Source organism: Sapajus apella, unplaced genomic scaffold (genome assembly GCF_009761245.1).
Source record: "Sapajus apella isolate SASKATOON/1434 unplaced genomic scaffold, GSC_monkey_1.0 scaffold55, whole genome shotgun sequence".
Lineage (NCBI taxonomy): Eukaryota > Metazoa > Chordata > Mammalia > Primates > Cebidae > Sapajus > Sapajus apella.
In genome coordinates, this window is record NW_022436995.1 from 7,614,128 (window position 1) to 7,635,250 (window position 21,123).

The 21,123-nt window shown below is 50.7% G+C and overlaps 1 protein-coding gene and 1 long non-coding RNA gene across 2 annotated transcripts in view; both read left to right on the forward strand.

Annotated features, from left to right (window-relative positions):
* Positions 1 to 21,123, forward strand: part of SMAD6 (SMAD family member 6) — an 82,653-nt gene that overhangs the window by 39,678 nt on the left and 21,852 nt on the right. The gene's annotated exons all lie outside the window — the stretch shown is intronic.
* On the forward strand, positions 445 to 10,705 carry LOC116527578. Its single transcript, XR_004258615.1, has 3 exons — positions 445 to 455; positions 8,294 to 8,298; positions 10,627 to 10,705. It is a non-coding gene; the product is annotated as an uncharacterized LOC116527578 (long non-coding RNA).

Consider the following 21,123-nt stretch of genomic DNA (forward strand, 5'->3'; position numbering starts at 1 on the left):
CTCATCCCTCTGCCTTCCGGCTGGAAATAATTCGTGTTTAAAAAATAACAATAATAAAAAAAAAAAAAAATCTCCATCTCCTCTGGCCTTCTGGTTTCTTTGGGCCCAGGTGGGGAGATGGTGGATGCCTTTTCCCTGTAAGCAGCTCTCTGTTCAGGGCAGCTGGACAAGGAAGGCCATCCCTGACCCTCCCCAACCCTCCCTCACCTGCCAGAAGATTGGGCCATGAGGTGGATGGCTGAGGGGCTTTGCCTCAGAGGACCCCTCTGTAGCAGACCCTGCTCTTTATTAGGGAAGAATTGTTTGTATTTCGTTAGGTTCCTGAAGGAATTTTGGGACCTTTTCCTGCTCCCGGCCTCAGTTTCCCCATCTGAAAAATGAGGAGGAGGTTGGGAGGGAGGACATACAACTTATAGATCCAATGTTATATGAAAACTAGGGTCCTGGGGTTGGGCGTGTTCAGCCCTGACGGGGAACCATCATCCCTTGCAGCACATGTTAAATGCAGGTTCCCAGGCTCAGGCTCACTCATCAGAATCTCTAGGGTAGGGCCTCTGAGTGTGCATGTCTGGGGCAATTGAAAAAAATGGAGATTAAATTCACAGAACTCTATTTTGAAGTCCACAGTTCAGTGGTTTTTAGTATATTTGCGGCGTTCTGCAGCTTCACCATTCCCTCATTCAAATGCCCTGGGATTCCAGTTGCCGCTGGTCCCTCTGGGCAGCTCTTCAACTGCGCGTCCTGAGGCATTGACTTGGAGCCTTGTGTTCCCCGCTCTCCTGGTTGGGGTTTCCTGGTGACAGAATCAGGTTTTCAGGCCCTTTATGAGTTAAGATGAGAAGTTTCTGAGAGGAGGAAGCCAGACTGGGGGAGAGAGAGGACCCTGTTTCCCTGCGGCGTTCCAGGGCAGCAGAGGTCTTGCTGCCTTTCTTGGTCCCCAGTGCCCCACACCCTGTGAGCAGGGCAGTCACTTACTCAGAGCTAGTGACCCTTTAAGGTTCAGCATATGAAATTCTTGTGGCAGTTTGAGCATCTCACAGCCACAACGCAGGTAGTACAGTGGTGGCCCCGCACCCTGGAGAAGCCCATCTCCCCTTTCTCAGCCCACTTCCCACGGAGTCAGCATCCCCTCTCTGCCCTGAGCACGTGACCTTCCTCTGGCTGCCAGGGGCTGAGCCTCTGGTTGTCATAATCCCACCAATGTTTGATTTTTTTGCCCAATGCTCCTGCCCTGGCTGAGCGTATGTCTGGTGGTCTTGGCCAGGACACTCCCCCTTGAATCTTCCCGGCAGTGAAACTCTATACAAGATCCTCTGCAGCCCCAATGTTTGTGGTCCTGAGGTCCCATGGGGTCCAGCCAGCCCCTCTGGGTAGTAATTGGTAGATCTGAAAATGGGAGTCAGCCACAGTTGACCCCTTTTTTTGGAAGGAGTGGCTGATTGGCTATGCTCCCCCTCATAGTGAAGCTTGTGGCTCTCAGGGTCACCACCAGCATTTCTGACCCTGTCCACAGTCAGCATCCATTCCCGGGCCCCGAGCTGTCCTTAAGGAAGCCAGGGAGGGAAATCAGGGAAGGAAGTCAGGTTGGTGGCCGTTCCCTTTGCTTGGACTGTCCGCTGTGCTCCCTGGCCTGAGGCCTGGCTTTGTTTCTGGGTTTGAGTGCCCTTACAGGGTTCTTCCCTGAATCTTCAGCCTGGGAATCTTTTCCCTGGAGTCCCCCACCTTGAGCCCAGCATTCCAGAACAGCTGCCCTCCCACGGTTAGCATGTGGTGACGGTCCATGCCATGACCATGTGACCATTCCCTCTGTGGGCCTCAATTTCCCTCTCTGTCAAACAACAGGGCCTTTATAGCCCTGTCCCGCCATGTGTCACTCTACTCTTGATGTGGCAGCTGCCCAGGGAAGGTGGAGTGAACGGATGGACACTCCCACCAGCCAGAGACCCTCCAGTGCCTTATTCCTGGTGCGATCCTGAGAGCTCCCTGCAGTTTGCAGTGAGAGAGTGGCAGTTTTCTTTCTGAGAAAGAGGGTGGTTCTGGGCTGAGCAGTTATTTCCCAGGGCACCCCCAACGAGCCAATCTCACAAGGCTGACTTGGACTACATTCTCTTGGAATGGCTGGGCTTGAATCATGAGCAGGGGCCTCTGGGTTGGCATGGAGTCAGTTTCTGCATCTGTAAAATGGGTATATACCTGAAAAAGCTTTTGTGAATGTGAATGAGATCATGCATGCCCACACGGGTGCAGGTGTAATCCTCCTAGGTATCATCATCACGGATGCCCTCATTATACAGAAAAGAGGCTCTCAAAGACATTACATGGCTTGTTCAGCCAGCCAGTTAGTGAAGGGGCTGGGCCCAAACCCTACCTCAATAGCATTCCCTCTTTCATTTTTTTTAAAGATAATACATGATTCATGCAGATCATTTAGAAAACAAGAAAAGCACAAAGGAAAATCAAATTACCCTTAAATCACCCTAAAATAAAATAGTAATTATTATTAAAATTATCTGGATGTTATTTTTCATGTCATCCTCTTTCTTAGCAAAATATGGGAAGTAGAAATGGTCTCCATGTAGCCAAATGAAAAAGTTCATACAGCTGTTTTGTAGCTCTTTTCTCTTAGCAATGCTGAAGCCATGTCCTCAGTTCAACACATAGTCTGATTTTTCATGACTGCTTAGTATTCCATGTCATGGTTGTGCCGGATTTTCTTAACCAATCCCCCAGGGCTAGATATTTAGGTTGTTGCAGTGACTTTAAAAAAAAAAAAAAAAAAAAAAAAAACCTATCATAAAATCATAAAACATGGCCACTTGGCGAGCATCGTATGTCTTTGTGCACGTCACTGGTGATTTCCTTAGAATATGTTCTTAGAAGTGGGATTGCCAGGTCAAAGGCTACACACATCTAAGGTCAGAGTGCCCTCCGGAAAGGCCGTATCCGTTTTCTCTCAGCAGCGCTAGAGGAGAGGGCCCGGATCCTGTAACTCACAACCCTTTTCTATTTCCAAACCACGAGCCCAGAAAGAGTCGAAAAAAACAAAAACCACGGCTCTGGGAGCGACTTCCTGCCAGAGGAAGGGAGGCATTTGGCAAATAGTCTGCTCCCAGTTTTTGAGTGAATGCTGTGTGGCCCGCATCGGGCCAGGCCATCTGGAACAGACTGAAGAGTAGAGACCAGGTCTGTGTCCTCAGCTGGCTTCCATGTGCCTCGAGGGGGAGGACAATGCATGTCGGGACACCTGACAAACACCTTAAAGACCACTGGGTCCCAGGTCCAGGCTGAGGGTGGGGCCATGGCCACCATGTCCACTCCATCCACCTCCATCCCTGTCACCTGCTCAGGGCCACGCAGACTAGATGTGCAATGAGTATTTGTTGAACAGCAAAAAGCAGTGTGCTACCCACAGAAGATGACTGTGAACTCCTTGAAGTAAGGTTTGAGTCTTGTTCATGACTGGCTACACTCCCGAAGCCTAGAACCTCATCATTGTCATAAATACTGGCCAAGTGAACAAAGGCTCTATGGGACCGGAGAATCCAAGAAGGTTGGTGGAGTGGTCTGGATCCCAGCAGGAAAGTGGGATGAGCCAGCTTGCTGCCCAGAGCCCTCACCGTCAGCCCCTCTAGTAGGTGCCAGGAAGCACTGGGTGGAGAGTCTGGGCCTGATTTCATGTCCCCCGCTCCTATGGGACCTGGGCAATGGCCTCACTGAGCCTCAGTTTTCTTAAGGGACTAGACTTTGTTTTTGGGGGCTCCCTTCTGGTTCTTGCCAAGAATCTGGGTGCCTGTGGTCAAGATGGGGGCTGAGAGAGGGCTGGTTGGCAGAATTTGGCCCTACACGTCCAACCTACGACCAGGTGACCTCTGGCCAGAGGATAACTGCTTTCCAGCCCAGGACCCTGCCCTCCCCAAAACCTCTAAGCAGGACCCTCCTAGGTGGCTGGTGGCACCCCCAGGAGGTATGGAAATAAGGTGACCCCGCTCTGGCTGCCTCTCTGTTTTGAGTAAGGTTGTGGATTGTTTATTTGAGAGAAGAGGGGCCCCAGCCACACATCCTGCTTTTAAAATCTGCAGCTCTAGTCGAGCCCTCTAAGCCTTGAGCCCCACACCCGCTCCCTTCCCCCAGGCCCCTCTTTCACAGCGCCCCCACCCCAGCTGGCATACCTTCTGCCCCTACCCTGCTTCCTGGGCCGGCTTTTAATAGCTCTCAGTGGCCTTCTCCCTCCTGTTCCTGTAAACGCCCCTTCCCCACAGGCCCAGGGGAAAAGACCTTCCTACTCCTGGAGGACACTTTTACTTTGGCAAAAACACGCGTCTTAGACTTTTCCTGGTATTTCGGTGATCTGAGTACTGTGAATCTACTTTGTTGACGAGGACACCAAGTGTCAGAAAAGTGCTGCTGCTTGTTCAGGGCATGTAGGACTGCAGTGGCCTGGCATAAGACTCAGAGTTAGGCTCCAGCCCAAACTCTGCTTCCGGCTTGCTGTGTGACCTTGGACAAGTCCCTTTCCCTCTCTGGGCCTCAGCAGGCTCACCCACAGAGTGAACAGGTGGGTGGTAGATGCTCTTTGAGTTCTTTCCCCCTCTCTTTCTCTGTCTTCATGAGAACACACCGTGTCAAGTGAGGAGGCCGCCTGCCGTTTCTCCGTTTTCTCCTGAAGCCCTGTGGTACCCCCACCCCTCCCTTGTCCCCACTGCCCACAGCCAGTTAAGAGTCAGAGACAAAGCCCTGCTGCAGGCAGAAAGTGTGGCCAGTGGGGATGTGTGCTAGGGCCTGGCTGGCAGTCCCTGATAAGCGGCCGAGGCTCCCCGAGAATCAGTGCTGGGGGTGGGGGGCACGGAGCGGGCTGGCACTGGGCTCACCAGCCTCTCTGTCCATCCCTTCTGGGGCCTCCCCAAGCCCTCAGATACAGGTGAGGGAAGGTTTCTTGATAAATGGTAGATTTGCTGAAAGGGACACAGCAGCCATGCAGCTTCAGTGACTCTTGTCCTATTAATCCTTTGTGAAGTGGGGGTTTCCTGGCCCCAGCAAAGCTGGAGCCCTCAAAAGGCTGCCCGACCCGTAGGCTCTCCTCCTCTCTCATGTGGGGCATGTGGGGCATGTGGGCTGGGACGTGCGGTTTAAAGTCTGGAAGTTAAAGGTCTCCCTCCTCTGCGAGCCAGCTCTTTGTTCCACATCCTCAAGGACCCTGACTTCAGCCTATTGTTCCCCCTGCTGACACAGAGGCTCCAAGTTCCTCTCTGGGTTTGCACTAGGGTGGGGCGGGGGTCCTGCTGTGGGTGGTGGGGGCTGGGGAATCTGGGCTTATCTGCTCATTAAAAGTCACTGGCTCGTTCAGAGAAAAATGCTGTTTTGAGACACCCTCTTGCGTGTGGGAGGCTGAGACAGTGACTGCTGAGGTTTGGGTATTCTGAGTTTTGTCAAGCTGAGGCCTGGCCACTTCTGGCTGTGGCTGATTTTGTGTCCTCGGTGGACGTGATAATCAAACTGCTCAGCTGACCAGGCGGGGCGAGGTTGGATTTGACAGCAGGCGGCGGAGGTAGTGCAGGGGGCTCGCTTCTGGACTGGAACTTACAGTGGCCCACAAGTGAATCCAGCAAGTCCCCCCCCTCCATGGGATTCCCAGACCCTTCAACTCAGAGTTGACCGTGGGGGAAGAACTGAATCCCCCAGAGTTGGGGGCGCGATCCAGGGCTCCAAAGGGTTTATTGTGTTTTGCAGTATTAATAAGAGAAGAGTATGTTTGAGTGATTTTCTGGGGTACTGTGCTTTTGGTCATTTAGTATGTCAGTTCTTGCTATGATAGCACTAATGCATACAATTCTTTCTGGCTTGATTTTCATTTTACAAACATAATCCAACTAATCTAATTGATCCAATTTATCTTCCCTGAGAGGATCCAGCCAGAAGGACAGAAATTCTTGTGACAAGTGGGGACAATGAGGCATGGCCAGAGGTTGCATGGTTTGCCAAGCTTGCACGGCCAGGCCAGCGGGGTGGGACGTGGATGGGCCATGGGCCTCTGGCTGCCAAGGCCTGGCCGTCCCCCCGTACCTGCCCTTCTTCATGATCGCCTTACCTGCTGGTACTAAGGAGCCTGGCCTTGACTCGGACCCCCTTCGTCAGCAGGAGGCTCTGGCCAGACACTGCTTCCCTGTGTGGAGCAAAGCCTGCTCCTCCCGGCGGCTCTTCGCGGCCCTCGCCCTCTTCTGGGTGTTCCCTCTACGGTGTCGGGACGTCATGGTCAGGAGGGTGGGAGATGCTGATCGCAGAGCCTGCCTGGTTAGCACCACCCCTGTGCCTGCTGGCATTGCTACTTCTCACCGAAGCTGATTCACAGGGAGTTTTTAATACCAGGTTAGCCTTCCTCTGACACCGACTCCAAGTTTCCCCCCTAGTCATACCTACCTAGGATAATTGGAACATGAGAAGCGTTAATTTGATAGAGGTTGAACCAGACACCTGCCTTAGAATGCAGGGCCAATTCGAGTGACTTGGGGATTACTGGACATCAGGTATTCACTTCTGCTCCGGCCACCATTTCCTCAGGACTGACTGCAGCCATCTGTCCCACGTGGGAACCCTTAATCCCTCCCATTCTCGCCCCTGCAGAGATGGCCTGAAGTCTTCCCTAAGAGCCCTTTGCACCCCACTTTTCCTTCCCCAGCACACGGCCACCCCCATGCCCTAACTTGCCCCATTGTAGCCAGACCCCTCCTTCCAATCATGAGCCTCCCTGGGCTCCATAAATCACCCTAAGAGCACATTCCTTGGGGGATTTGTAAAATAATCAAAATATTTGGGGAAAAGACCTTAAGATTACTTATGGCTATTAGTGGGATCCATATATTTTGGCACCAAGCATGGCTTAATTGAAAAAATATGTGTGCTTGGTGATTTCTTTCTTCCCTTTTTTTAAATAAGGAGTAGGCCCAGAGAGAAGACTGGTTAGGCAAAAAAATAGGGAGGAATTCAATATCAAAAGAGTTTGTGTGGAGGAGCTGTTTACAGAATCGTGGAAAATATAATGCTAAATGGAAAGTAAGCCTGCCTATGTAAGTCCAGGATTATTAATAGGGCCTGGTTACCATGCACATAATGAAGCTTTTAAGAGACCTGGGACAAGTTTCCCCTTTGCAAAACAAGTTTCCTTCAAATAGCACCATTCACGCAGCAAAGGGCATTGGGTTACAACAATAAATAAAAATGAACAGTGCCCTGAGAAATTCAAGGAATGCACAAACGTTTCAGTGATTTAGTATGAGAAAACACTATTTAAACATTTAATTGAATTGCATACTTTCATCTTTAAAACGTTAGCGTTTGAACTGCCACCTGAATCTCCCTCTCTTCACTTCATTAGATTGCAAGGCCCTTTCAGGGGAGGGAGCTGCTATTCTCCTGTCCTTCCCCAGGCTGTTCCCCTTCCCTGCTGTTCCTTAACTTGCTTTTTTGCCCAACACGATCAGGAAAAGGAGACTCGACGGGAGTTTCCTTTTAAAGCTATAGGGAGAGACTTACAGGGGATGTGTTTTTCAAAATATTTAATTTGTCAGGACTTGATGTGAGCTGTGGATTCCTGGGTCAGTCACCACCCTCCCTGAGACTCAGTTTCTCCTCTGTTAAATCAGGAATTCAGGTTAGAACCCCAGGAGAACTTTGTCAACAGTACACGTGCCCAGTGCCCAGTCTAATTCAGTCAGTTGCCCAGGAGCTTCTGTGTGCCTTCTTGGTTAAAAATTACTGGAGTGGGCTGGGTGTGGTGGCTCATACCTGTAATCCCAGCACTTTGGGAGGCTGAGATGGGCAGATTGCTTGAGCACAGGAGTTCAAGACCAGCCTAGGCAACATGGCAAAACCTCATGTCTACAAAAAATACAAAAATTGGTAATCCCAGCACTTTGGGAGACTGAGGTGGGCCAATCATGAGGCCAAGAGTTCGAGACCAGTCTGGCCAATATGGTGAAACCCCATCGTTTCTACTAAAAATACAAAAATTAGCCGGGCATGGTGGTGGGTGCCTGTAATCCCAGCTTCTCAGGAGGCTGAGGCAGAAGAATCGCTTGAACCTGAGAGGCGGAGGCCTCTGTGAGGCGAGATCATGCCATTGCACTCCAGCCTGGACAACAAGAACAAAACTCCATCTCAGAAAAAAAAAAAGCAAAACAGAAACAAAAATTAGCTGGGCATGTTGGCCTGCCCCTACCCAGGAGGCTGAGATGGCGGCAGAGTGGAGCCCAGAGGGTTGGAGGCTGCAGTGAGATATGATAGCTCCGCTGTACTCCAGCCTGGGTGACGGAGATCCTATCTCAAAACAACCAAAAAATGTGCTGGAGTGGAAACTCCACAGGGCCCTTGCAGGTCTAGGAAACTAGGGGGCAGAGACACAGTGATCACTGGGCACTCCCTGTGCCCGGTGAGCTCAGTGCATGGTGGAAGGTGTCTGGCTGAATCCTCCTGGGCCTAGGGACTCCGTGATTCTAATCTTGGCTGATACCTGCCCAAGGAGGCCTGACCCCTGTGGCACCCCCTTCTGTATGCTGGAATCAAGCATTATGCGTGGACAGTTGTTCAAAGTTGCTGGGACAGTGGAGCCTATTGACAGATTGGATTGGGCTCTAAAGAGGGAAAGGGAAGATCAGGTGTCCTCAGCACGTTTTCCAGTCTTGGCGAGGATTTGTCCTTCGAGGTTCATGTGTACACATGGGAAGCACACACAGCCGTCACAGACACATTCTTTCCTCAGAGATTAACCAGTGGCCCTGTATTGATTGCCGGCTTACCCTGTGGGCTGCCGTGGGGGACGCAGGGAGGCTTATTTGCAACCCTGCCCTGGAATGGCTTGAAATCTGTTTTTATAGGCAGCAGAGCAATGTGACCTTGGGCCAGTCACCGCTGAGTAAGACAGAGACATCAAATCTAGATGCCTAGGAAAGCCCCCTTGGTACCAAACCCCTTTTTCTTTGTGGGTGTCTTCATAAACTGTTGCATATCTTAGCTCCCAGTTAGGCTGGGGGTACCTTGAGGACAAGGGCAAGTGTCCTGTATTTTCAGAAGATAGGGACATTCCGTGTGGCCAGTGAATGCTCATTGAATGACTCATCCAATTCATTTTGCCCCATTTAAGGGAACCTCCTCTGAGCCCAGCCCTGGTGCTCAGTGTGGGGTACAAAGCAGATAGGACCTAAGCCTTGTTCTCACAGTGCTTCCCATCTTTGAGGGACTTGGGCTTGACTATGGTTTAATTTATTTGGTGCCAAGAGGTGGTTTTCTTAGTTTGAGTGTCCTGAGGAGCAGATCTCGCACCAAAAATGCGAGCGCACAGTTTATCGAGGCAGGGGGGTTTACCCAGGAAACAGCAGCTAGGAGAATGCTGGGAAGGGAAGAGAAGGGGCTAGTGCAGGCAGCATTACCAAGCCAGCTGCTTCTGCGGGCAGCTGGAGCCGAATCCTGCTGGGAACTTAGGGAAGCAGTGCAGAACTCACCCCAGCTATCCTCTCTGAGGGCCAAGGGAGCTGGGGTATTAACCCACCACTCCTGGCGCATCTGTTCCTGGCACTTCCCAGCACTCAGGCAGAACAAGGCCCTTGCAGGCAGGGTGGGTCCCAGAACAAAAGCAGGTGTTGGCATTTGCGTGGAGTTGGTGGGGGCCAAGGGGATGTGAGCAGAGCACCGCAGAAGTGTCTGCTGGGCCTCCACGTGCCAGACCGAGAGTAACCCAGACTCCCCCATCCCCCACACTGGTCTCCTAGAGGAGTAGTTTGTTCTAAGGAAAGGGGCACCCAGCAAGCCCCTGCCCTTTGGAAAACAAAGACGGAGAAGGCCCTGTGCCTGAGGTTCTCTGGGTAAAAGCAATTTGCAAAATGCTGAGTCTTATTCTGCAGGAAGTCAGAGGGTGATGGTGGTGATCATCTTCGCTTAGAGGGCTCAGACCTAAAGCCTTTACCCCCTATTCCAGAGTCTGAAGGTGGGGCCAGTCCCAGCTTGGCCTCTTGGTAGCCAGTGGCCTTGGAGAAGCTGTTGAACCTACTTCCCCACCGACTGTGAGCCTTGAATGGTAGTCCATGAACAGTGCCTGGTGTGAGTGCATAGTGGATGCCCAGGACTATTCATTCTCTTTCCCTTCCCTTCCTGGCCAATAGCGCATGTCCTCCCATGGCCCTCACATCAGGCTGTGAGATGGCAGGCTGGATGGGTCTATCATGGCCTCTTCCACAATGGGAAACTGAGGCCCATAGGAACTAAGACCCAAAGTCCTGGCCTCCTGAGTCCCTAGTCTACACTGCTTTCCTGACGTGATAGGCCTGTGTCACGGTCAAAGCAAAGTGTGAAGCCAGTGGTGGGAGGAGTTGGCTGGCCATGCTCTGGCTATGGCCCTCACCCTGTCTTCGGTGGGTCATTGTGCCAGATGTTTGACTCACCAGAGCTTGGACGCCTGAGTTGTCCGCTCTACGCCCCCCCACACCTGCATAGTGCCAGGCACAGAGCAGGATGTCAGAGCTGGAGGGACTTTGGCGATTGGCCAGACCAAACCTTTGTTTTGTTGAGAAGAGGAAACAGTCTCAGAGACACCAGTGACTTCTCCAAGTCACACGGTGACTTAGTGACGGCCAGGATTAGAGGGCCAGCCTGCCTTTCCTCCTACTCCTTCCGTAGGAAGCTGCTATGTAAAGTATGTTTTATTATAGTTGCTTATAAACATAATAAAAATCCCCTCGTTTAATGGAACCCCTTCTTTTTCAGGCAGTTAATAATCCAGCTTTTCAGTTGCTCCTCAAGGAAACCATTGAGGGAGGTTGAAAGAGCATTGCCCACTTTCAAGCTGGAGCCATTGAGGCCCAGATTTTGGCGGGGGCCAGTACTGGCAGCTTTGCCTCTGTGCGGGCCCTCCCCACTTTCTGACACACCACAGATCTTGCTGGAGAGTCTCAGGGGAGAGAGCCCTGGGCTCATGCTCAGAAGATTCAGGTTCAAGGCCAGGTCTGGCATTGGCTCTCTGTGTGACTTTGGAAGGTGTTTTGAGTTCTTCCACTAGGATAGATGGTCTTGGGTCACTCTACCAGCTCTTGCCTCTGCTCTCAAAATGCTCACAGTTTGATGGAAGCAGACTCATAATTTAAAAATACATGCCTAGGGCTAGGTACAGTGGCTCCCACCTTGAATCCCAGCACTTTGGGAGGCTGAGGTGGGAGGATTACTGAGTCTGGGAGTTCAAGACCAGACTGGGCAACATAGTGAGACCCTGTGTCTACAGAAAAATTTTAAAATTAGCTGGGTGTGGTGGCACACACCTGCAACCCAGCTACTTAGGAGGCTGAAGTGGGGGGACTGCTTGAGCCCAGGAGTTCAAGGCTACAGTGAGCTATGACTGTGTCACTTCACTGCAGCCTGGCAGCAAAGTGAGTCCCCATCTCTTTTAAAAAAATTAAAAAGAAAATCCAGAAAGCTGTTATAAAGATCGGAACATTTTGCTGTAGGAACCCAGCAGAATTGTCTAGGTAAGTGTGGGAAGGCTTCACGGAGGAGGTGATGTTTAGTGCAGAGGACAGCAGGGCCATCCAGGGAGAAGGTGTAGGGGGACAGTCGTAGCATTTGCCAAAGGCGTACATGTGTTGCATGCTTTCAGTGTGCTGTCTTACTGAATCCTTGTGACATACAATCCTTGGAAAGTTGTAATTGTGTGTTAATTATTGCCATTTTGCAGGTGAAGTTGAAGGGCCCCAGAGAGGGGAGAAGGCTTGTTTGGGGCCTGGCAGCCCAGGTTTTAAAGCCCGTCTTCCTTCCTCTTCTCCGCAGCCTCCCAAGCATTTCCCACAAAGGCCCCTGAGGATTGATCAGAGCCTCCCAGCCCTTTTAGGATCTGGGATGTGGGAAAGGTGGTGGGTCCTGTAAGAGGGCGTGTCCAGGTAGGGTCCGGGACATCCCAGTGCCCATCCCACTTCCAGCAGCCCGTCACACCCCAGTCTGCCCTCCTGTCACCCCAGGCGCAGAGTTGTGGGCAGATATGAGTCCTTCTGCATCGGGTCATCTCCAAGAAGCCCCAGTGACACCTCCTTGTTCCTGTAACACTCAGCACTGCTGCTCAAGGCCTCATATCTTCTCCTGATCCCTCCTCCTGCCTCAGCTCCCTTGGGTGGCCTTTTGTAAGGGTCTTATTTCTGGGCCTGAGTCCATTCTGCAGGTGGAGAAACCAAGGCTCTGAGAAGGAAAGTGGCTTACTTACAGTCGTACCGTAGTAGGGACTGGGCAGAGCTAGGAGTGACCCTTGTGGCTTCTAGCCCTCTCCCATGGCAGGAGGGCCAATGGGATCTAATACTGGCTCCCCACCTTGTACAACGCAGGCCTCCCTTCCTCAAAGATCCTCATTGAACTTGAAGAGGAAATTTATATTTTTTTTCTTCCTCTTCTTGCAGGACTTTATCACCCTTTTGGAGATTTAGGTCTGAGGCAGAGCCCCAAACAGGGAGCCAGGACTCCTCGGGCCCAGCTCAGGGGTGCCCCAGCAGGATGACTTGGGTTTCATTTCTTTGCCAGCTTCCTGGCACTCCCTGCCCTCAGAGGCCCCAAAGGGCAGTGTACAGGGTGCCTGGGAGCTCAGGTTCGTATGTCAGCTCTACATGAGTGACACGTAGGTGGGTGGTGACGGGCTCATCTGCCCTGCTTTGTAGAAGTAAAAATCCCATCTCAGGATTGAGTTGAGAATGTAAGTGCTCCATACATGGATGCTATGGCTACCTGGTCTTCAAAAACAAGGGCACATTTCTCATTCCTCCGGTCACTCCACCTGACTCGGTTGTATTCTCTGGACTTCTTCAACCTCTGCCACTCCTAATAAGTGGGCCGACCTCTCGCTTGTGCTCTCAGATTAAAGGCAGGGGTCAAGCTGAAATTTATACTTGCAGAAAGGTCAGACCTTTGCCTAGCTCCGGGTGTCACTGCCTGGGGAATGGGCAGGCTCTTCCTGTGCTCCAGAAAGACTGGACTGAGCTTTGCAGTATTCAGGGGTTCATACCTGCACCTTCTAAACAGCCTCCCCTGACCACCTTCCACTTGCATGTGGATGCACACCGTCCACCCAGGCCCCTCGTGAAGCACAACCGGTGGTACCAGGCAGGAGCTCAGTGAATGCATGTGCCCATTTTCTGTCCCGCAGCATTGATACTACGAGGTGGGTAGGATTCATTTATTCTTGTTTTCATACCATTTAGTGATTTCTCAGCACGCCTTCTGTGCTGGGCTTTGTAGGGTTATGCAGAATGAGTGCCAACTAGCTGTTCAGCACAGAGTTGGGCATTTTACGTAGAGTGTCTCCCAGAGTCCTTATAACTCTCCTGAGGATGAGATATGATAAATTATAACCCCATTTTACAGATGGATTCACTGAGGCTCAGAAGAAAGGCACATGTCAACTTTTAGCTCCCAACAGGGTGGGAGCTAAAAGTCCATTTAAGACAACAGCGAAAAGGACAGAATGAGGCTTTGTGGCTCCCAGCAGAGGTCGTGGTGCTAGGTAAGGGGGGCTGTGTGGGCTGGGGGTACTATGTGTCTCACCTCACCAAGCAGATAAGATTCCGGTAGGGGCTGAGGGATAGGTTGCTTTATTCTTACCTGTAATCCTCTCCTCTGCTGGTTATTTGCTGTGTGACGTTAGGCAAGCACCTCACCTTCTCTGGGCCTGTAAATTACTGCACACTCTCGTGTTGTCCATTTTTGCTTTTTTCTGGAAACTGGCGGCAGATCAGTTGTGTGCAGAAAAAAAAAAGCTGTTTATTGGTTCCAGTGCTATCTTTATCCTTCAAGGACTTCATAAGGGTTTGGGGGTGATGAGGAGGAGTCATGGCCTAGTACAAAGGGCCACTGCCATGTTGAAGAGTTACCACCGATTTGAGGATCAGGCAAAAATTTCTGTTTGTTCACGGAATGGTGCCAGGCAGGTTCTCATGGACTCACAGGCCCAGCCAGCATGATAGGCTGGCTTCATATGGATCTTTTTAGATACGAGAGTTAACAGTAAGATTCTTTTTTTTTTTTTTTTCACTTTAGAAAAAAATTGTACTTTAAGTTCTGGGGTACACGTGCAGAATGTCAGGTTTGTTACATAGATGTAAATGTGCCATGGTGGTTTGCTGCATCCATCAACAGTAAGACTCTTCATGAGAGGAGAGGGGTGAATGTGTGTTCCATTGCTAAATAAGAAAACTGATTTTTTAACAGCCAAGTAGATGATCCCTTCTGCTCAAGTTTCTTTTATAAGCACAATCTAGGTATTGAACCATCCTTGAATGACACCCCAGGGACGGATGCAGGGAACCCTGGGTTTTAGCTGTGACGGGAGAGGGTGCAGTGCTCAGTAGAGGATGTAGGGCAGGATCTTGAGTGTTAAAGGCTGTGTCCACAATTGCTTACAGGTCCATGAAATTGCTACTGCAGCCATCTGCTTACCTGGGCTTCAGGTGGAAGAGCCCCAAGCTTGTCCCTGAACTTTTGGGTCCTCTGGGTTTTACAAAGGGCTTTCCTGTCCTCCGGAGCAGTACCAGCACTGCCCTGCTGGTACTCCTGGGTCTTGGCAGTGGCTACTGTTGCCACCCCATTCCAGGGCTAAGGACCTGAGGCTCAGGGAGGGAGGAGCCTGCCCGAGGTGAGTAGCAGGGTCATCCCAGCAAGTGAAGGGGACAGTCTCCTCCTCCTTGGGCTGAGCGGGGCTTGGCCCCTACCCCTGTATGGGGCTTCATGCCAGGGGAACCCACAGTGGGGTTAAACAGAAAGGCCTCCTGGAGGAAGGAAAAGATTCCCAGAGTTCTATGCTTCAAGCCATTTTGGTAAAAAAAAAAAAAAACCTAATTAGAGGTGACAATGGTGACTTTGTCTGTGTGTTCACTTTTTCCTCCTTCTTCCCCACACCTCCCCCTGTCCCTCATTTGTTGTATCCATGGGAAAACTAGGTAACATTATAATTACTGAAAATATTGTGGGTACGTGGAAGCTGGGAGTGGGGGGAGCCTGAGTGCAGGAGGCCCTTTAAAAAAATTTTTTTTTTAGATTTTATTTTATTTTTTTCCTTTCGTTTGGAAACGGAGCCCTTTGCAGTCATGCTGTCACAGTTAAAATAAGGTTTAAATTACAGGCCAGCCCGTGGCTTTTCCCCTTTCTTTCAGAATTTTTGCCAACTTGCAATTTACTTAATGAAATCCTGCTATTCCGTTTAACAGGGATATTTTTTGCAGATGTTGATTTAACTTAGCTTTGCAAAATATGTGAACTGTACCGTTTCTTTTCCTATTTTTAACGGTTTCAGGATTCTAGTTCAGCAGCTCCACTGGCGCTGCCATGCCAACAGTGGTGTTTACTCCCATCCCTTGAAAATATTTGTTTTCCATCGTTCTGTCTGCCCTCCCCTCCGTCCCACATACCCGCAAAGGGGAGGGTCCTGTACACATGGCAGAATCTGCCAGTGGAGGTTGGACTGGTGGGGCCAGAAGGGATGCCAGAGTTTCCAGTAGGACACCAAATCCTCTTGGGTTTGAGGAAACCAAAGCCCAGTGTGGGGAATTAACTTGCCTAAAGTCACACAGTGAATTCGGGGCAGAGTGGTTTGCAGCATGAGCTGTGTCCCCTGCACAGAGATGAGCGGGGGCCGGTGGGAGATGCTACCCCTGTGGCTGTTTTGGCTGTTTCTCCTCCCTGGGAAGACCGCATCCTCCTCCCCTGCAGGGAGCTTTGGGCCTGATGATCGTACGTTGGGAGGGACGTCCTGCCTCTTGTCTCCCTGAGACGGTTGTGGGCAGTGGAAAAACTCTGACTGGGAGTCCCTGGGCTTAGGGTTAGCAATGGGGAGCTTCTGTTGCTGACTAGCTCTGTGTCCTGAGGACATTGCTTAATCTCCTCGAGCCTCAATTTCCCCATCTGTAGTGTAGGTGATAGTCCTCATCCCGCAGCAATGCCATAGGATCTAATAGAGGGGGCTGGGGCAAGACACAGCAAACACAGCAGACGTCCAGGGAACACTGAACATCCTCACCATCTGCCAACTCTGATACCCAGGGTGCAGAAGGAGGCATGGTGTGTAGCCCTGGACTGCCTCTGAAGGAGTGAAGCTGATATCTAGGGGTGTCAGACATAGGAAGAAATGCCACTTTACTTTTGGCTTGGGGACCCCCTCCAGCCACCCTTTCTTTAAAGAGGAGTCCCCCAGAATAAGGGGTTCATGTGGACTCAGGAGACAGTGGACACATTAGCCCCAGGGAGTGAGCAGAGGCCAGAGATGGTGTGGGCTGGCTGGAGGCAGAGCTGAACCCAGGCTCACTCTGGAGGGGCATCCAGTGGGACCCTCAGGCTGGGTCTCCCTGCTTCCCAGGCCGGGGGCTGCTCTGCCTTGATGCTGGCCCCTTCTGGCTCTTGTTCCGCAGTCTCTTGGAGGTCCTGCCTGGCTCTGACACTCTGGGGAGGGCTGAAGAGAATTCTGAAGGTGGGCCCCCCTCCTCCGGCAGAGGCACGAGGGCAGCAGTTCAGTGCCTGGAGGGCGTCTGGCCAGGGCTTCCCTGAGCACTGCATTCTGCTCACACAGCCTGAACGCCAGAATGTCCACCGAGCCTCGAAGTCCTGGCAGGAGAAGAGAGTGGCATGGAATGCGCTGGGCATCCTGGGCACCACGGTAGGCTCTGCAGACGTGGTGCTGGTGGCCTGACTAGGGGCAGCAGGGATAGCTCTCAGGCATATGCACCTGCCTCAGACAGCACTTTCCCGTGGCCACCAGCAGAGCCCAGAAGGGCGAGCTTCTTGTTGGTCTGATGGAGTGGGTGTGGGACCCTGCTTAAAGCAAACTCCACATTTAATCCATGGATAGAAAGTTATAGTCGTTGTGTGTCTATGGGTGGACACAATGGCAGGAAAGTGTGACTGGAACTTTTGCTGACCTGAGAATTAGTCACAGAAATCCTTGTACACTCATGATTCTTGGTTCTTGAAAACCCTTTTTTTTATTATTATTAATATGAAATATACATGATTATGCAAGTAGTGTGGTGATATTCTCTCTCTGTATAGAATTTAAATATACTGCTAAAGCAGAAGCCTCTCTTTCTTCCCCATCCCACTCTTTTCCTGAGATGGAGCTCCAAAGCTCAGCAGGATGGAAACTACAACAAAACATGATAAATTTCAAAAAACGAAGAACAGAATGGCAGGTCCAAATACTCATAAAAATAAATATGAATGTGTTAAAATAATCTATTAAAAGGTAAATGCTCTTGGGGCTGGGCACGGTGGCTCACGCCTGTAACCCCAGCACTTGGGAGGCCGAGGTGGGCGGGTCACCTGAGGTCAGGAGTTCGAGACCAGCCTGGCCAATATGGTGAAACCCCGTCTCTACTAAAAATACAAAAATTAGCCAGACATGGTTGCAGGTGCCTGTAGTCCCAGCTGCTTGGGAGGCTGAGGCAGGAGAATCACTTGAGCTTGGGAGGCAGAAGTTGTAGTGAGCCGAGATTGTGCCTGGGCAAGAGTGAGACTCCATCTCCAAAAAAAAAAAAAAAGCTAAATGCTCTCAGATTTTGTCTTTATACATCCAGCTACATGCTAATCTAGAAGAGACACACCTTAACAAAATTATGGAGAAAGGTTGAAACTAAAGGGAATGGGGAGAAGACTTACTAGTCAATGCTAAAGAAAAAGAAGGCAAGAGGAGAAATATTAATATGAAGTAATAAAATTCCAGGTAAAAAAGCAGGAACTGAGAGGCATATTCTACAGAGTTCAGAGCAAACTTCTTCTGTAAAAAAGATAGTAAACATTTTAGGCTTTGCAGGCCACGCAGTCTCTGTTGCAAAAGTTCAGCTCTGCCACTGCAGCCCGAGAGCATCTGTAGGTAATACATAAAACAGTGAGCATGCCTACGTTCCAGCAGAAGTCGATAAAAACAGCTGGCAGGCCAAATTTCTCTTTTGTGGATTCCTTATTTATATAGAAACCAAAACGATCTATAAGGTATAATAATCAAGTATGTTTGTACACCTGACAACGTGTCTTTGAAATACTGAAATCAAAAATGGACAGAAACAAGAGAATTCGATAAACCCCCAGAAAAGTGGGGCTTTATAATCATGCTTTCAGTAGTGGACAGAGAGAGAGAGGAGGAGAGAGAGAGAGAGAGAGAGAGAGAGAGAGAGAGAGAGAGAGGGAAATATTCATGAACAACACAGTAAACTTTTTTTGTTCAATGGCTTTTGGGTTACAAGTAGTTTTTGGTTACGTGGATGAACCAGCTTCAGTGGTGAATTCTGAGATTTTAGTACACCTGTCACCTGAGCAGTGTACACTGTACCCAATATGTAGTAACCCTCCTCCCATCCTCCCTGCTACCCCCAAGTTCCCAAAGTCCGTTATATCACTCTGTATGTCTTTGCATCCTCAGAGCTTAGCTCCCACTTGTAAGTGAGAACATACCGTGTTTGGATATCCATTCCTGAGTTACTTCACTTAGAATAATGGACTCCAGCTCCATCCAAGTTGCTGTAAAGGACATTATTTCGTTGCTTTTTATGGCTGGATAGTATTCCAAATACCACATTTTCTTTATCCACTCATTGATTGATGGGCACTTAGCTTGGTTCTGTATCTCTGCAATTGTGAACTGCATGCAGCACAGTGAATTTGATGATCTACATATGCATGTGTTTATAGATGCTTGTCCCACTGTACTTTGCTGGATATTCATTCACTCCTTTTCTTTCTTTCTTTTTTTCTTTTTCTTTTTTTGAGATGGAGTCTTGCTCTGTTGCCCGGACTGGAGTGCAGTGGTGCAATCTTGGCTCATTGTAGCCTCCACCTCCTGGGTTCAAGCGATTCTCCTGCCTCAGCTTCCTGAGTAGCTGGGATGACAGGCGTGCGCCACAACATCCCGCTAATTTTTTGTGTTTTTAGTACAGTCGGGGTTTCACCATGTTGGCCAGGCTGGTCTCAAACTCCTGACCTTGTGACCCACCCTCCTAGGCCTCCCAAAGTACTGGGATTACAGGCGTGAGTCACTGTGCCTGGCCCACTGCTTTTATTTTTTTAAACTGAAGTGGTCTGTCTTACTCTGAATAGGCTTCACAAATAAAGACCAGGAACAGAAGCTCGGAATGTTCAGTGCTTTGTACGGTCCTAAAGTTTGCTCTCGTAGAATCCGCCTGTCTTCTAGTATTATTCGCATCCACTTGTCAGCACCAGGTGGGATCCAGAGATCCAGAGGCAGTGTGAGCAGGGTCCCTGCCCTCTGTTGCGGTGTGCATACCTGAACCTGGGAACTGGTTGGGTCCTGGCTCTCCTTGCTCAACACCTTGCCATCCCTGTGCCCACAACACAGGTGCTTATCCTGGCCAGATAATCAGGGCCTTGCGTGGTCTGTTCTTCACTAGCCCTTATGAGGTTCTGCAGTCTGGTCCATGCTGGCCTTGTCTTCTGCCTGTGTGCCTCTGCCCATGCCATTCCCTACACCTGGAATGCCACTTTTCCTCCCCATCCCTCCCACCATCCCCGCCACTGCGCTCAGCCTTCAAATCCCTGATTGTTAACCTTCCTTTCTAGATGGATGTGATGTCTCTCTGTTCCTTGCCTTGCTGCCCTCATTTATAATACTGTTTTGTGGTCACGCCCTTTCTTCCTGTTGGACTTGGAGCTTTGCTGGCAGACATGTGTCTTGGTCTCCTGGTGCCCCATGCAGAGCAGTGCCCGTCATGGGTGCTAGGCACTGCCTTTTGAATTCAGAGAAGGGAAGGAAGGCAGCTTTGGGGGAAGACTCTGCATGCCAGAGCAGAAGTCACACTGGATGTTTGTGAATCCTGCATCACCGGTGACTTTGAAAACTGAGAACATCTATGTTGTAGGGTTGTTGTGAGAACTAGGGCATGCTTGGCACATGACAGGCTTGAAGGACTTGTCAGCAATTAATACTTCAGCCCCCTGCCAATGATTCATCCTCATGGCCGCTCCTGGTCTTATGTACCTGAGGCCCAGAGAGGCTGAGGCATTCATCCCAGACAAACAGCTAGGAAGTGGCAGAGCTAGGGTTTGAACTGTGGGCCTTGACTCCAAATCCCACAGGGAGGTGCGCACCATCCCAAGGGCCTGTCCTCAAACACACCCAGACATACTCATCAGGGCCATCCGCGACGGCTCCAGAGTGTCGTCTTCCCCGCCAGTCTCCCAGGCTTGGCACTGGGACCAACCATGTCCATCTCATGCTGCGAAGTGAACTTGGCTTGGTCTCCTTCCTGCCCCTGTCATCCCTCCCTGGAGGAAGCTAGCTCCCTCCCCACCGTGCCAGGCCGTTGAACCCTCCTCTCGAGAGATCATGACATATCAAAAGGGACCTCCTAAGTCTTGTTAAAAACATAGATTCCCGGGCTCCACCCAGGACCCATGAATCAGAATCTCCAGGGGCGGGGCCTGGGAATCTGGACACCAGGGCAGGAGAAACGCTGCCTCTTTTAACCCTTTTATTTTTCAGTCGAAGAAGCTGTAACTCAGAGTGGCGTCTGCATGGCCATGAGGCCCAGTGAGGCTGGGAGCCGGGAAAACCCCTCTCTGGGCTCTTACCTGTTCTGTGGCTTCTGTCACTTCCTAGCACTGTCCCCGTCCCTCCTGCCTCACCCCTCAGCCTCAGGATCTCTAGCAGCCCCATACAGTGCAAGGGGTTGTGAACGGGTGTGCAGAGGCTTTCTGGAAACCAGGCTCTGCTCTCAGACTTCCTGTGTCTTACAATGTTATCTTCAGAATAGGAAACTTTGCCCCATTTTTGCAACACACATCCTTTGCCTGAGAGTCGGTGGTGGTGCTGGCCAGCCGGGGCGGGTCACTTCTCAGGCACAGGCGGGGAGCTGTTCCGACAGCAGTGCGAGGAAGGACTCTCTCCCTTCTACCCACAAGAACAAATAAACAGACCATTTTGCAAAAATAATTCATGTTGGCTGGACTCACCAGGATTATTTGTCTCCGTTCCTTGGGCCTGGTGGTATCTAGGACGGGGGCCCTTCCTCGGAGGCGGCAGCCCTAGCTGGAAGGCCCTACCCTCCTGGATGACCTTGGATGAGTGATCTCTGCTCTCTGAGCCTTAGTTCCCTCCTCTGTAAGGGGAGGAGG